At 42.8% G+C, this 17,748-nt stretch overlaps 1 protein-coding gene across 11 annotated transcripts in view; it reads right to left on the bottom strand.

Annotated features, from left to right (window-relative positions):
• LOC104996249 overlaps positions 1 to 17,748 on the bottom strand; it is a 354,524-nt gene that overhangs the window by 334,599 nt on the left and 2,177 nt on the right. Inside the window, exon 1 of one of the 11 annotated variants that reach the window (XR_826155.1) lies at positions 14,846 to 14,964. The exons of the other annotated variants lie outside the window; for them this stretch is intronic. The gene's annotated coding sequence lies outside the window, so the exon portion shown is untranslated. Of the gene's footprint in view, positions 1 to 14,845; positions 14,965 to 17,748 lie in introns of those variants that run through there. 11 annotated transcript variants of the gene reach the window in all.

The following is a 17,748-nucleotide window of genomic DNA, read 5'->3' as shown; positions in this document are numbered from 1 at the left end:
AGCATCATTCCTTCCAAAAAAATCCCAGGGCTGATCTCCTTCAGAATGGACTGGTTGGATCTCCTTGCAGTCCAAGGGACTCTCAAGAGTCTTCTCCAACACCACAGTTTAAAAGCATCAATTCTTCAGCGCTCAGCCTTCTTCACAGTCCAACTCTCACATCCATACATGACCACTGGAAAAACCACAGCCTTGACTAGACGGACCTTTGTTGGCAAAGTTATGTCTCTGCTTTTCAATATGCTACCTAGGTTGGTCATAACTTTCCTTCCAAGGAGTAAGCGTCTTTTAATTTCATGGCTGCAGTAACCATCTGCAGTGATTTTGGAGCCCCCAAAAATAAAGTCTGACACTGTTTCCACTGTTTCCCCATCTATTTCCCATGAAGTGATGGGATCGGATGCCATGATCTAAGTTTTCTGAATGTTGAGCTTTAAGCCAACTTTTTCACTCTCCACTTTCACTTTCATCAAGAGGCTTTTGAGTTCCTCTTCACTTTCTGCCATAAGGGTGGTGTCATCTACATATCTGAGGTTATTGCTATTTCTCCCGGCAATCTTCATTCCAGCTTGTGTTTCTTCCAGTCCAGTGTTTCTCATGATGTACTCTGCATATAAGTTAAATAAGCAGGGTGATAATATACAACCTTGACGTACTCCTTTTCCTATTTGGAACCAGTCTGTTGTTCCATGTCCAGTTCTAACTGTTGCTTCCTGACCAGGACTGAAAGATGAAATCCCCAGGTTGGTAGGTGCCCAGTATGCTCCTGGAGAACAGTGGAGAAATAACTCCACAAAGAATGAAGACAAGGAGCCAAAGGAAAAAGAACACCCAGTTGTGGATATGACTGGTGATATAAGCAAAGTCCAAGGCTGTAAAGAGCAATATTGCATAGGAACCTGGAATGTTAGGTCCATGAAACAAGGCAAAATGGAAGTGGTCACACAAGAGATGGCACGAGTGAATGTCGAAATTTTAGGAATCAGAGAACTAAAATGGACTGGAATGGGTGAATTTAACTCAGATGACCATTATATCTACTACTGTGGGCAAGAATCCCTTAGAAGAAATGGGGTAGCCATCATAGTCAACAAAAGAGTCCAAAATGCAGTACTTGGATGCAATCTCAAAAAAGACAGAATGATCTCTGTTCGTTTCCAAGGCAAACCATTCAATAACACGGTACTCCAAGTCTATGCCCCAACCAGTAATGCTGAAGAAGCTGAAGTTGAACAGTTCTATAAAGACCTACAAGACCTTCTAGAACTAACACCCAAAAAAGATGTCCTTTTCATCATAGGGGACTGGAATGCAAAAGTACGAAGTCAAGAGATACCTGGAGTAACAGGCAAGTTTGGCTCTGGAATACAAAATGAAGCAGGGCAAAAGTTAACAGAGTTTTGCCAAGAGAATGCACTGGTCATAGCAAACACCGTCTTCCAACAACACAAGAGAAGACTCTACGCATGGACACAGCCAAATGGTCAATACCAAAATCAGATCAATTATATTCTTTGCAGCCAAAGATGGAGAAGCTCTATACAGTCAGCAAAAACAAGACCGGGGCAACTGTGGCTCACATCATGAACTCCTTATTGCAAGATTCAGACTTAAATTGAAGAAAGTAGGGAAAAACCACTACACCATTCAGGTATGGCCTAAATCAATTCCCTTACAATTATACAGTGGAAGTGACAAATAGATTCAAGGGATTAGATCTGATAAGAGTGCCTGACGAACTAGGAATGGAGGTTTGTGACACTGTACAGAAGGCAGTAGTAAAGACCATCCCCAAGAAAAAGAAATGCAAAAAGGCAAAATGGTTATCTGAGGAGGACTTACAAATAGCTGAGAAAAGAAGAGAAGGGAAAGGCAAAGGAGAAAAGGAAAGATATACCCATATTAATGCGGAGTTCCAAAGAACAGCAAGGAGAAATAAAGCCTTCCTCAGTGATCAATGCAAAGAAACAGAGGAAAACGATAGAATGGGAAAGACTAGAGATCTCTTCAAGAAAATTAGAGATACTAAGAGAATATTTCAGGCAAAGATGGGCACAATAAAGAACAGAAACAGTACGAACCCAAGAGAAGCAGAAGATATTAAGAGGTGGCAAGAATACACAGAACTGTACAAAAAAGATCTTAATGACCCATATAATCACAATGGTGTGATCACTCACCTAGATCAGACATCCTGGAGTGTGAAGTCAAGTGGACCTTAGGAAGCACCACATGAACAAAGCTAGTGGAGGTGATGGAATTTCAGCTGAGCTATTTCAAATCCTAAAAGATGATGCTGTGAAAGTGCTGCACTCAATATGCCAGCATATTTGGAAAACTCAGTGGTGGCCATAGGATTGGAAAAAGTCAGTTTTCATCACAATCCCAAAGAAAGGCAATGCCAAAGAATGTTCAACTACCGCATAGTTGCACCCATCCCACAGCTAGCAAAGTAATGCTCAAAATTCTCCAAGCCAGGCTTCAACAGTACGTGAACCATGAACTTCCAGATGTTCAAGGTGGATTTAGAAAAGGCAGAGGAACCAGAGATCAAATTGTCAACATCCACTGGATCATAGAAAAAGCAAGAGAATGCCAGAAAAACATCTGCTTTATTGACTACGCTAAAGTCTTTGTGTGGATCACCACAAACCGTGGAAAATTCTTAAAGAAATGGGAAGAGCAGACCACCTTACCTGCCTCCTGAGAAATGTGTATGCAGGTCAGGAAGCAACAGTTAGAACCGGACATGGAACAACAGACTGGTTCCAAATTGGAAAGGAGTACGTCAAGGCTGTACATTGTCACCCTGCTTATTTAACTTATATGCAGAGTACATCATGAGAATTGCTGGTCTGGATGAAGCACAAACTGGAATCAAGATTTCCAGGAGAAATATCAATAACCTCAGATATGCAGATGATGCCACCCTTATGGCAAAAAGCAAAGAACTAAAGAGCCTCTTGATGAACGTGAAAGAGGAGAGTGAAAAAGTTGGCTTAAAATTCAACATTCAGAAAACTGAGATCATGGCATCTGGTCCCATCACTTCATGGCAAACAGATGGGGAAACAATGGAAACAGTGAGAGACTTTATTTTTTTAGGCTCCAAAATCACTGCAGATGGTGACTGCAGCCATGCAATTAAAAGATGCTTGGTCCTTGGAAAAAAAGCTATGTACATCCTCAGTTCAGTTCAGTCACTCAGTCGTGTCCCCATGGACTGCAGCATGCCAGGCCTCCCTGTCCATCACCAACCTCAGAGTTTTAACAAACTTATGTCCATTGAGTTGATGATGTCATCCAACCATATCATCCTCTCTCGTCCCCTTCACCTCCCGCCCTCAGTCTTTCCCAGCATCAGGGTCTTTTCCAATGAGTCAACTCTTTGCATGAGGTGGCCAAAGTATTGGAGTTTCAGCTTTAGCATCAGTTCTTCCAATGAATATTCAGGACTGATTTCCTTTAGGATGGGCTGGTTGGATCTCTCTGCTGTCCAAGGGACTCTCAAGAGTCTTCTCCAACACCACAGTTCAAACCATCAATTCTTCAGCACTCAGCTTTCCTTATAGTCCAACTCTCACATCCATATATGACTACTAGAAAAACCACAGCTTTGACTACACAGATGTTTGTTGGCAAAGTTATATCTCTGGTTTTTAATATGATGTCTAGGTTGGTCTTAACTTTTCTTCTAAGCAGCAAGCATCTTTTAATTTCATGGCTGCAGTCACCATCTGCAGTGATTTTGGAACCCAATAAAATAGTCTTTCACTGTTTCCATTGCTTCCCCATCTATTTGCCATAAAGTGATGGGACCAGATGCCATGATCTTAGGTTTCTAAATATTGAGCTTTAATCCAGCTTTTTTACTCTCTTCTTTCACTTTCATCAAGAAGCTCTTTAGTTCTTCTTCGCTTTCTGACATAAGGGTGGTGTCATTTGCATATCTGAGGTTATTGATATTTCTTCTAGCAATCTTGATTCCAATTTGTGCTTCATCCAGCCCAGCAATTCTCATGATGTACTCTGCATTAAGTTAAATAAGCAGGGTGACAATATACAGCCTTGACATACTCCTTTCCCAATTTGGAACCAGTCTGTTGTTCCATGTCCGGTTCTAACTGTTACTTCTTGACCTGCATACAGATTTCTCAGGAGGCAGGTAAGGTGGTCTGGTAGCCCCATCTCTTTAAGAATTTTCCAGGGTTTGTTGTGATCCACATGGTCAAAGGCTTTGGCATAGTCAATAAAGCAGAAGAACTCTCTTGCTTTTTTGATGATCCAATGGATGTTGGCAATTTGATCTCTGGTTCCTCTGCCTTTTCTAAATCCAGCTTGAAATTCTGGAAATTCATGGTTTATGTACTGTTGAAGCCTGGCTTGGATAATTTTGAGCATTACTTTACTAGTGTGTGAGATATGACCAACCTAGACAGCATATTAAAAAGCAGAGACATAACTTTGCCAACAAAGGTCCGTCTAGTCAAAGTCATGGTGTTTCCCGTAGTCATGTATCCGTGTGAGAGTTGGACCATAAAGAAAGCTGAGTGCTGAAGAACTGAGGCTTTTGAACTGTACTGTTGGAGAAGACTCTTAAGAGTCCCTTGGACTGCAAGGAAATCAACCAGTCCATCCTAAAGGAAATCAGTCCTGAATATTCATTGGAAGGACTGATGCTGAAGCTGAAACTCCAATACTTTGGCCACCTAATGTGAAGAGCTGACTGACTGGAAAAGACGCTGATGCTGGGAAAGATTAAAAGTGGGAGATGGGAATTTATTTATGGGAATTTATTTGCTGTTACCCAACTGGTAACAGCAAATACAAATCCTATGAGTGACTACAATTTCAATTCCTGCCTCAAAGAATGCAAAGTTCTAAGAAATCATGCCTGAAGTTAAAAATCACAAAACACACAAGAAACAAGGTACCATAAGTGAAAACCAGCAGAAACAACAAACAGCTTAATTGGACTGACTAAAATTTGAGATCTGGAAATTATCCAGTACAATAAATGTGAGCCTTAAATATATTTGTTAGATGCTCAGTCGTGTCTACTCTTTGCGACCCCACGGAATGTACCCTGCCAGACTCCTCTGTCCATGGAATTCTCCAGGCAAGATAAGTGGAGTGGGTGGCCATTCCCTTCTCCAGGGGATCTTCCCAACCGAGGGATCAAACCTGGTTCTCCTGCACTGCAGGCAGATTCTTGAGTATCTGAGCCATCAGAGCAAAAGACTATATAAAAACCCTATCTGTAACGGTAGGCATGGGGAAGGAGCTAGAATGGATTACATAGCAGATTAGATACTGTTAAAGGCTATGGTTTTTCCAGTAGTCATGTTTGCGTGTGAGAGCTGGACAATAAAAAAGGCTGAGCACCGAAGAATTGATGCTTTCGAACTGTGGTGCTAGACAAGACTTTTGAGAGTCCCTTGGACTACGCAGAGGTCAAACCAGTCAATCCTAAAGGAATACTCATTGGAAGGACTAATGCTAAAGCGGAAGCTCCAATACTCTGGCCACCTGATGTGAAGAGCTGACTCCTTGGAAAAGACCATGATGTTGGGAAAGACTGAGGGCCGGAGGCGAAGGGGATGACAGAGGATGAGATGGTTGGACAGCATCATTGACTCAATGGACATAACTTTGAGTAAACTCTGGGAGTTGGTGATGGACAGAGAAGCTTGTGCTGCAGTCCATGGGGTTGCAAAGAGTCGGACATGACTGAGCAACTGAACAAAAAAGGCAGAATTCACTTGCTAGAAGATGGATCTAAAGAAATCTAGAAAGTGATCAGGGATACAAAGAGACAAAGAATAAAATAACTACATATGTGACACTGGAGAGTACAATACGATGGTCTAATATGTATTTAATTGTATTTACAGAAGAAAGTAAAGGAAAGAATAAGGAAGAAGAGGTATTTGTAGACTCAACACCAGAACTAGATGAGTTGACAGAGGGACCTAAGGCAATTTAATTTAGACAATCACTCTCAGAGCCAGTCCTGCATTTGCACAAACTCAAAAATGAGCACTTCCTTAAATCTGAGGCCCTAGGCATGTCACGGGCTATACACTAGTGCTGGTCCTGCTGAGCATTTTTCCAGCATGTTGTAAGACACCAAACTCTGGAGCCAGAAATTCCAAGAATAAATAAAATATACTCATGTGCAGTAATAGCAAAGTGAAAACTGCAGAGGGCCAGGGTCAAGTACAGATCAATAAAAAAGAAACTACAATCAGACTGACCACAGACTTCCCAGCAGCCACAGTGGAAGCCAGAACAGTATCTTCAAGGTACTGAGATTAAATAATTGGCAGTCGAGAATTTCATTCAATAACTTTAATATGAGAGTAAAAGACATGAAAGTTGTTCAGTCATGTTCAACTCTTTGCAACCCCATGGACTATACAGTCCATGGAATTCTCCAGGCCAGAACACTGCAGAGGGTAGCCATTCCCTTCTCCAGGGGATTTTCCTGACTCAGGAATCAAACCGGGGTCTCCTGCATTGCAGATTCTTTACCAGCTGATCCACCAGGGAAGCCCCCAAGAGTAAAAGAAAGTCATTTTCAAGCTCACAAAAACTAAGAGAACTTACTGCTAATAGACCCTCACTGAAGGAAGCACTGAAGGATGAATTTCAGGCAGAAAGAAGGCAATCTCAGGTGGACAGTCTTACAAAAAGAACTATGGAGACTTCCCTGGTGGTCCAGTGGTTAAGAATCTGCTTGCCAATGCAGAAGACACAGGTTCAATCTCCGCCCCAAGAAGATTCCACATGCTGTGGGGCAACTAAGCCTGTGTGCCACAATTACTGAAGCCTGTGCTCCGTAACAGGAGAAACCACTGCAGTGAGAAGCCTGTGCACAGCAACAAAGACCCAGCACAGCCAAAAATTTTAAATTAATTAATTTTAAAAAGGAACTGTGAACAAAGAGATTGGTGATTCTGTAAGCCACCAATGAACAACATTTGATTGCATAAAGAAACAATGGTATCTCATCTATCTTGGAAAAAAACACAGAATGAAAATACTCGTTTATAACAGGAAATAAATGATGAGGGAGTAAGGGGCCTAAGTTAAAGTAGTTTAAGGTCCTTTATTGTTTTGTTTGGGCTTCCCCAATGGCTCAGTAGTGAAGAAGCTGCCTGCAATGCAGGAGATGCAGGAGATGTGGGTTCTGTCCCTGGGTTGGGAAGATCCTCTGGAGGAAGAACTGGCAACACACCCAGTATTCTTGCCTAAAAAATCTCGTGGACAGAGGAGCATGGTGGGCATAGTCCAAAGGGTTGCAAAGAGTCAGCCACAACTGAGCACAGAATACACTGTTTTGTTTTAGCAGTTAAAAATTCTGATTAAATTTTAAATATCTAGAGGACCCACCAAAAGAATAAATAAAGACTGTAACTTCCATGGCAATCAATAGGGGAAAAATGGGGTATTAAAAAGTTCAATCTGTAAAAATAAAAGAAAGCAGAAGGAAAAAACAAAAATAAAAACCAGGACATAGGTGAAGTTATTTCTGTGTAGGGACAGGGGGTATATAGGAACTTTCTGTACCTTCCTTTCCATGTTGTTACAAATCTAAAATTGTGCTGAAAAAAATTATGTCTTAAACACACACACACCCAGCACAAACAGCACAAAATAAGATAGAAAGAAATCTGACTAATTCAATAATCTTCAGCTCTTACATTCATTCTGACTGAAATATTTTGCTCTGCATTGAAAAGACAAAGGTTGTCAGAATGGCTAGAAAACAAAATCCAGTAATGGGGGTGTATTACAAGTAAAAGAGCTAGGTTAAGGAGCTGCTAAAGTTTCTTCTAGATGGAGAAGCTCTATACAGTCAGCAAAAACAAGACCAGTAGCTGACTGGGGTTCAGATCATGAAGTCCTTATTGCCAAATTCAGACTTAAATTGAAGAAAGTAGGGAAAACCACTAGACCATTCAGGTATGACCTAAATCAAATCCCTAACGATTATACAGTGGAAGTGAAAAATAGATTCAAGGGATTAGATCTGGCTTTCGAACTGTAGTGTTGGAGAAGACTCTTAAGAGTCCCTTGGTGCTGATGGACATCTAGGTTGCAAACAAAAAAAAAAAACAAAAAAAAAAACAAAAAAAAAACAAAAAAAGAGTCCCTTGGACAGCAAGGAGATCCAACCAGTCAATCCTAAAGGAAATCAACCCTGAATATTCAGTGGAAGGACTGATGCTGCAGCTGAAGCCCCAATACTTTGGCCACCTGAGGCAAAGAACTGACTCATTAGAAAAGACCCTGATGCTGGGAACAATTGAAGGCAGGAGGCAAAGGAGATGTCAGAGGATGAGATGGTTGGATGGCATCACTGACTCAATGGACATGAGTTTGAGTAAGCTACGAGAGTTGGTGATGGACAGGGAAGCCTGGCATGCTGCAGTCCACGGGATCACAAAGAGTCAGACATGACTGAGCAACTGAACTGAACTGAGTGTTTCTTCCTGCTTTATCCATCTGCAACTTTTCCATAAAGTCAACCAGAACAAATGTGGTCATGTGACAAGTGTTTGATAAAGGAACTATTGGCAAACATTCGGGTAGAGTGTAAGGAAACCAGAGGGATAAGTTCAACACCCTGGAACTGGAAAACATAGGGCTCTGTTATCACCTCCAGGACTGAAAGGCCAAGGAGAGCTGGGCAGTTACGAGAACCCATCCTGACTCCTTCCAATCCATCTTCCACACTGTGGCCAGAGTGACATACTCCCTAATACATGCACTCACTCACAACACATTTACAGCTTCAAGTCTTTTAAGAGAAACTCATAGTCCTTGAGGTTAAAACCGCCTTCACATAGCCTCAAAGCCTTTTGTGATCTGTCCTCTATGCCTTATCTCCAGCTTTTTCTGGGACCAGAGTCTACCTCTCTTTCAGCTTTTTAGTCACAATGGCCTTCTCTTATATTCTTGGCTTCACCAAGCATGTTCCTTCCCACTTCAGGACCTTTGCATGTGCTGTTCTCTGCATACAGTACTTCTCACTCTACTCTCTAAACCCACTCAACCGCACTCATCTTTCTGGGCTGAGCTCAAGTGTCACTTACTAGAGGAACTTTCCCAAAACCCCACCTTCATAATACACCTTCAGGACATTAATCTCTCTCCTGCGGAGCACTCACCACTATTCTAATTTTCTATTCAATGGACTGGTTCAAAATTGGGAAAGGAGTATGTATATTGTCAAGGCTGTATATTGTCACCCTGCTTATCTAACTTATATGCAGAGTACATCATGTGAAATGCCCAATTTGATGAAGCACAAGCTGGAATCAAGATTTCCAGGAGAAATATCAATAACCTCAGATATGCAAATGATAGCACTTTAATGGAAGAAACTAAAGAGGAACTAAAGAGTCTCTTGATGAAAGTGAAAGAGGAGAGTGAAAAAGTTGGCTTAAAAGTCAGCATTCAGAAAACTAAGATCATGGCATCTGGTCCCATCACTTCATGTCAAGTAGATGGGGAAAATGTGGAAACAATGTCAGATTTCATTTTCTTAGGCTCCAAAAGCACTGTAGACGGTAACTGCAGCCACAAAACTAAAAGACACTTGCTTCCTGAAAGACTAGTTATGACAAACCTAGACAGTGTATTAAAAAGCAGAGACATCACTTGGCCAACAAAGGTCCATATAGTCAAAGCTGTGGTTTTTCCAGTAGTCATATGTGGATGTGAGAGTTGGGACCATAAAGAAGGCTGAGTACTAAGAACTGATGCTTTTGAACTGTGGTGCTGGAGAAGACTAGTGAGAGTCCCTTGGACTGCAAGCTCATAGGGTTGCAAAAAGCTGGACAAGACTTAGCAACTGAACAGCAATTCGTATTTGTGCAATTGTTTGATGTATGTGTGTTCCACTACACTGGAAGCTCCATGAGAGCAAGAAAGGTACCCTTTTGCTCACTACGGTGCAGTGTGTGGCCCTTGGCATCTAGCAGAAGCTCAATACATATTGATGAATAAAGAAATGAAAATATCCTAAGAGAAGGGCACTTTGCACAGAAATAAGCATTATATACCCTAAGAAGCTTTGCCCAATTTCGTTAAATTTACATTCATTCATTCACAGATTATTTACTTGCCGTTTCTCTGTGTCAGAACTCAAGGCAGCTTCCTTCAAAAATTTTTTTCGGAATACATGGCAAGAACATGGTGGGAGAGTCTTCAAGCCAGGGCAGTAGATGGCATCTCAGTAAACCTGGTGGGCACTCAAGGTGGAAAATAGGGGGTGCCTTCCCACTCTTGGCCCATCAGACACAGAGCTAGGATTGAACAGTCAACCATGAGCCCTTCCCAGGGCCCTAAATGGTGGCCAGGGCCACAGTCAGTGGCACCCAACTGACTGAACTCTGGGCATTTTGGCACAGTGGGGCTGATGGAGCTGAGTTTGGTTGGCTCCAGACAATTACTAACTACAGAGAAAATCCTCCGCCTCAAAATTCCCATTTGGGAAAGAGGCAAAAAGCATTTTCTTTGATTATTAAAGTTCTCTGATTTGATTGACTTTACACATGAATGGTAATGGCCGTATGCCTCAGCTTCCTCATCTTCAACAAGCATGAATGCTTTTAGGTTCTTAAAGAGCATCAGTAAATAGCAATAAGAGCAATAGCAGCAACTAACATTTAGTTAGTGAACACCAATTAGTTAGTGAACACCACTCTGTGACAGACTGTGCTAAGTTCTTTACACATGTATACATATATGTGGTATCTCTTAATATATATATATGGGTTGCCATTTCCTTCTCCAGGAGATCTTCCCGACCCAGGGATTGAACCCGGGTCTCCCACATGGTAGTATCTCTTAATCTTCACATAAATGAACTCAGGTTGGTCCCCTGCTTAAAGCCCTTCTGATTCCTTATCATGGCCTTCAAGAACCTACATGAATGATTTCTGCTGTTTTACACTACATGGTCTCCCCCCTCAGTCAGTTCCAGCAGCATGCACCTTCCTTTCACAACTCACAGACGTCAAGCTTGTTCCTACCTTATCACCGATGCACCAGCTAACCCTTCTGCCTGAAGTGCTCATCCCTCAGATCTGTGTGGGTTCCTCCTGCTGGTCACTTGGGTCTCACCTCAGTTACTACCTCCCTGACTCCCTTACCCCATTCACCCTATAGCTCCATCACCTTACCATTTTATGGCCTCCATAGCAAGTACCACTATTTGAAATTATATTAATTTTTTGTTTACTCCACTACCATCTGTCTCTCTTAACTAGAACATACACTCCATGATAGCCAAGTCTTATCTATCTTGTTCACTCTTGATTTCTCAGTGGCCAGAACAGAGCCCAGCATGTATCAGGCCTTCCACAAACATTTCTCAAGTTAAAAAAAAAAAGGGTGAAAGACCCTGTAAGATACCTACACCGTTTTTTCAATGAAGGACCTGAGGCTTAATAACATTGGGTGGCTTGTCTACGGTCACAGGGACAGTGAGTAAATAGAGGCAATGAGTAACAATCTTACCCAGGCCTACTTCCTCCTGGACTTGTGCTCTGAATCATTACATCCTGTTCTCTGATTTGACTGACTTTACCCATGGATGGTAATGGCCCTAGGCCTTGGTAAACTGGGATTCATCCCATGAATCATGTCTTGTATCCTCCCCACTACTACTCCCATTTTCATTCTTTACATTGAGCCTGGATTAAGAGCTAGACAGTAAAGAGGCATTGAATAAACCAGTACAGAGAGTATGAACTGATACAGTCACTTGGGATAACTGTTTGGAAATACTAACAATGATTCAGTCCTTAGTTTATAGGTACAGATACACAAACATGTGTCCAACCAAAAGCCATGTACAAGAATGTTCACCGAAGCAACATTCCTAAAATCAAACGCTCGGAACAACCTAAATGTCCATCAAATAGAATGAATAAACATATTATAGTAAAATCATAAGATGGAATATTATATAGCAACAAAAAAGAAAACACAACTATATGCAACTACATGAATGAATCTCACCAAGAAAAAAGCATCTACTGTCTGCTGCCGCTGAGTCACGTCAGTCGTGTCCGACTCTGTGCGACCCCACAGACGGCAGCCCACCAGGCTCCCCCGTCCCTGGGATTCTCCAGGCAAGAACACTGCAGTGGGTTGCCATTTCCTTCTGCAATAGTTCCCTTTAAAGAAAGATTTTTAAAATAGACTACATTAATCTATGTTGCTAAAAGTCAAAATAGTGACTATCCTTGGGGGTGGAGGTGGGGCCTGGTGGTCGTTTGGGACGGGAAGAGTGTGAGTGGGGCTTCCTGAATCAGGTAATATAGTTTCTAGACCTGGATGTTAGTTCCATGGCAGTGTTCGCTTTGTGAAAATTCATTCAGTTATACACTTCTGATTTTGTACACTTTTATGTTGTAAAATAATATATTTATGTTGAATCATATGAAATGCTACTTTGTCCATGAAAAGTCACTGAATATTAGCAATTTCATATGGTTCAACTAAAATGTTATACTTCAATGAAAGAATTACTTATGAAAAAAAAAAGTCCTGCCCAGTTGAATTGCTTTGTACACAGCTCTGTAAAAACTAGTTATGAGAAAGAGCTTGTGCCTTCCAAGGGCTCTTTGGCAGATGGTAAACAGGTTCAGGATGGTTATAAATTCCTCCCCAGGGCCTGAGGCTGGTGCACTTGGCCTTGTACTCAGGTCCAGAGTCCAGCCAGCCCTGGTGTGGTACAAGTCAGCTAGAGGAGGCCAGGATGTCCTCAGGCAGAGATGAAGGAACCACTCCAGCCTCAGGCTCCGGGTGTCATTGTTCTTGCAACACACCAGGTCACGCCTGCCCTGCTCTTTGCACTCACAGTGACCTCCTTTCTGGACATCTGCAAGGTTCTTGCTCCTCAGCCTTCAGACTTCTCAAAGAGATGTTCTCTGACCTCCCTACAGATCTTTCCTTTCATCACTGTCACATTCCCTTCATGGATTTGATCAACCTCTGAAATTATGTTATTATTTGGGTGTTTACTTTTTAATATTTGCTTTCCTTATTAGACTAAGGTATATGAGGGCAGGAGATTCCTATAAGTTATTCACTGTTGTACTCTTAGGGCCCAGGATGGCACCTAGTACCTAGATGCTGCTTAAATATTGGCTGAATGAATGAACAATGAATGACTGACCAAATGAAGTGGCATAAGGCCAAGAGACAAAAGGTGGCCCAAAGCACACTGTCAAGATGGAAAAGTGGATGCAGCTCCAATTTCTCTCAAGGGACACGAAAGCCAAGATCAGCCTCCAAAAAGTTGCTGACCCCTCCAGAGTCCAGGTATCTGTTCCTTATCCCTGTGTTTCTCTCAGGGTCCCCATTCTGTCCTATGAAAGACACAGACACTTAGGAGGTATTAACTGCACCACTGCATCAATGGACATGAGTCTGAGCAAACTCTGGGACATCGTGAAAGACAGGGAAACCTGGCGTGCTGCAATCCACAGGGTTGCAGAGTCAGACATGACTTAGCAACTGAACAACAAAATCAGCTGAGTTTTTCAAGATTACCAGGGAATTTCTGTGATTTGCAAGCAAGGACCAAGAGAGCTACTCATTTTTTTTCTTTTTCTTCTTCACTTCCTACTTACTGTTCTCAATGGTTGCCCTGGATTTAGCTCCCACATCTGAAATGAGCAGTGTGCTTCATTGTAGGTGAACCTGAACTAATGCAAATTTGAACCTGTGCCATTTAAATATATTCATAAAAATCTTGATTCAGTTAGCCAAAGCTAAAACAATGCAATTCGGACTTTACAGTCACACCTGTGAGGAAACCACTCTGGACTATCTGAAGTTTAGGAAAGCTTCTTTTGCATAGCCTTCCACAACCCTGTTCTTGGACGGTCTTGAAGGAAGAATGGGGAAGAGGAGGCTAGTGACCTGTATTATCTTAACCAAACTAAAATCTTCAAAACTTCTCTGTTAAACAGAGCAATGAGAGGATCTCAAAACTACTTGTGCACTTGGCTCTGAGCTGGATTGCTTGAAGAATATCACGCCCTTTAGGGCTCATGATAACCCACTTGAAGCAGATACTATGACTATCTCCTTTTTCACAATAGAGATTTAAAGAGATTAAGAATTATGTAAAGTCACCAAATGTTTAACAATCCCCATCCCAATACTGATATAAGAGAACCATTATTCCCAGAATATTACAGGATCTGCTACTACCTAAAGCCAAACATCTAAAAGCAACTTTTTCACAAACTATTTAAGATACCCAGCCACACAGTTAAAAGTATAACTTTTGTCCTGTAAAAACTGTACTAGTTAAAGCAGCAACGACAGCACGGTATGACCCTTTGAACTCTGTGTTGATAAAGAAAACTTTGTTTGCATTTTAGTGTTTTTCTCTTTCTGAGGTTTTGATGCACCCAGATAAATAGGCTTCTCTTAAAATTCTAACTCACTCCCTACATTAAAACGGTTGGATATGTTGAATCATCATCAAAATGTGTATTTAGCACTCAGAATGTGCCAGGGGCTATCCTAAGTGCTCTATGAGCATTATTCCATTCAAGGTCCACTCAGGCGTTTTTGCTAAGTACTACTATTAGTTTTCATATGAGAAAGAAACTCTGTCATATGAAAAAGAGAGAGGCACATAAAGTTTAGCTAACCTGTCCAAGGCTGTAGAGCTTGTAAGGGTGGAACTGAACCCCAGCAGCCTGTGGTCAATGTTTGTACATCTGTTTTTCAAGATTTCCAGGCTTCAAAACACCTCAATACACTGAGCCAGAAACCCTAGGGGCTAGTGCCAGAACAGAGTTCTCACCTTAGGTCTGACATGTCGCCCTGGCTATCTTAACTTGCAGGACCACTCCGCATGGCTCCTTCCTGCTCCTGGGACTTCTGCCACCCCTCGCCTGGCTGAGTTGGCTTCCTGCAGACGCGAGATGCAGGAAAGCACCGCCAGGGCCCCCAGGGCCTTCCTTTGCTTTCTGTATTCTCGGATCACTGATGTTAACTGTAATTAAATCATCCTTGGAAACAAACAAATTATTATTTGTTAACATCTATCTCCCCTTCTGACTATATAAATAATAGCAGTTCCAGAGTTTCTATAAAGGTGGGGGCAGGTCATTATTTGTGTTGGGGGTTTGGTTCCAGGGCTTCCTATTTGATACAAGGTTGAAAAAAGTCAACTGAAAACACAAATAAATGAGGTTGCTGATGAAGATAAGGGATGACACCATGGTATCACCACTGACAGTAAGCTCTATGTGGGTAAAAATAGCATCTATCTCTTTCATCACTGTAAACCCAACACCTGATAAATAAGAAGTCTATAATAATGTTTTGTGGAATTAATAAATAATTAAAACAGAGCCTCTGACTTCTCATCTGAAAAAGAGAGAAGATAAGACCCAGAGCACAGTTTTTTTGAAGCACCATGACATATGAAAACAGGTCGAGCACAGGAATGGCATACAGTAGGTTCCCCATAAATGTGTGGCACTGAATGGGAATTCCCGCCTCTCCTCATTCCCATTGTACTCAGCTCCCATTTTAATAAAAGGACAAGGCACAGAACTGAAGCCACTGGACTCTCTGGACACAATCTGGTAGGGGTGAAGACATTTACACCTGTGTTAGGGTAAAAGGACTATAACTGCATAGGTAGAAACGCAGGGCTGTTAGGACCCACCTCTAGCAGGAAAGTTACACCTGGGGAATAGACAAGCCAGCTTTGGAATGAACAAAGTCCCAGGAAGTAGGGGAAAAAAAAAAAAATCCAGTGCAGGTCTACTTGGCACTCAATCTAAAGAATGAAGGTGGTACCATCAAACCGGGAAGGCACAGATGCCTAGCATTCCCCCACCATCTTTCATTCTGTCCCCTCTCCTCCGGCTAGTATTAAAACACAAATCAGAGTGTGTAGGGACCCTGCTTAAAACCCTGAAGAGGACACTATCTGAACTCCTCACCAGGCTGATCTCAACCCTACTTGCCAAGCTGTGGCCACAGAGGCCTCCCGTAGGCAACTTAATGAGGCCTTCCCCAGGCAACTATCCACTTCCCTTTCCCCGCTGGGCTCCCTCTGCCTGTCTCCTCACCCTCCTTCGGGTCACTCCTTCCCTGTCTCCAAATCTCAACTCATAACCACTTTATCAGAAAGAGACCTGACCCCCTCACCGCCATGCCAAATTAAAATCAGGTCCTTCCTGGCTCTCCACATACCCTCAGATCTTGCTACATCTCCCTCCTAGCACTTATCATAGACTCAAATTGCATAGTCTGCCTTCTCCCCAAATTGTGAGCTTCACCAGGGCAGGGAGGGCTGTCTGTCCCTCACGACCAAGTGCCCAGAGTCAGGGCAGGCCGCAGCACAGAATATATGATTGAATGAATGAATGGATGGATTTCTCCTAAGTAACCCCCAAACCTCTCCTCTCTTTAGGTTTCCAGGAACAGTGGAATACGGTCCCCAGTGCCCTCCTAGTCACTGAGTCACAGTCCGCTCAGGCATCAGAGGCTCCTCCCAGTTCAGGACTTGGGTATCCTTCGATGGACCCACCATCCCACCAGAGCTGGGGTCTCCTCACTCCTCCTTTAGAAAAGCTGAAAAAAAGACCAGGAATGAAAGGAACACATTTCTTGGCTAATTTCTCTAATAAAGAACACAGGATAACTCCAACCCCTGCCACCACCCCCCACCCCCATCCCCATCTTGATCTTATAGAGTTCAGAAAGTATTTCTTTATTCTCTTTCTTTTAATTGTTTAAGCAAGGCCATGAGCAACCACTGGCTGGAAAATTACTGCTCCAACTTTCCTTGTTTAACATGCTTAAATGACTTGCAAAAAACAGGTTTTTAGGTTTGTGATCATGAGTTTGAGCAAGCTCCAGGAGATAGTGAAGGACAGGGAAGACTGGCATGCTGCAGTCCACAGGGTCACAGAGTTGGACACTGACTAAGTGACTGAACAACACGGTTGGTGATATGGAGACGGGGTGATAGAAAGATCCGAGTTGCAAAGGTCTAGGGAATCAGCACCACAATTTAGTAAATCTTTCATTTATCAGGAGCAGGACCCTTGGCCAGAATTTCTACATCTGACGAATAGGAATAATGATATTGAGCTTAGATGCTTGTAACGAAAAGAACTGAACGACTTTAAAATACTCTTATCCTAGTAAAGTGTTTTTCTCTTGGCATTCGGTAAGATCTTGGTCCAAGGAAGACCCAGGAGATGAATAAGTAAATCAAATTACACAGGTGCGTTTGACTAGCGAGAAGCCATTTTAGCCTAGACTCGGTGACCTTGGGCTCTGGTCTGGGTTTGTAAAATGTCTCTCCCTCTGCCGATCCCCTGGGTCCCAGCTCCAGCCCAAGGCCAAACCTCTGGTCTGGAGCTTTGCATATGCTCCACTGACAACTGCCAAGCGCAGTCCTATGGTGGCGTAGGAAGAAAAAGTCAGCCTCACCACCTCCCGGTGAAGCTAAAACACCACCAAGATAAACCTTTCAGGGGGATTCAGGCCCTAGCCCAGCCTTATCCCTGCATCAAAGCCACCCCCTACCCCGTACTCCCCGGAGGCTACAGCCTCCTCCGTTCCAGGGCGGAGCTGGGCCTGCTGCGAGGGCTCCCCGCCTTCCCGGAGTCGGGCCTAATGGCGGGGGCTTTTCTTTTCACCCGCCGGGGCTGAGGCTCTTCCCACCTCCCCCCCTCGCCC

This window comes from Bison bison, unplaced genomic scaffold, assembly GCF_000754665.1.
Source record: "Bison bison bison isolate TAMUID 2011002044 unplaced genomic scaffold, Bison_UMD1.0 scf7180017864291, whole genome shotgun sequence".
Taxonomy (NCBI): domain Eukaryota; kingdom Metazoa; phylum Chordata; class Mammalia; order Artiodactyla; family Bovidae; genus Bison; species Bison bison.
Note: the sequence above shows the minus strand (reverse complement) of the source record. Positions and strands in the feature narration are given on the sequence as shown.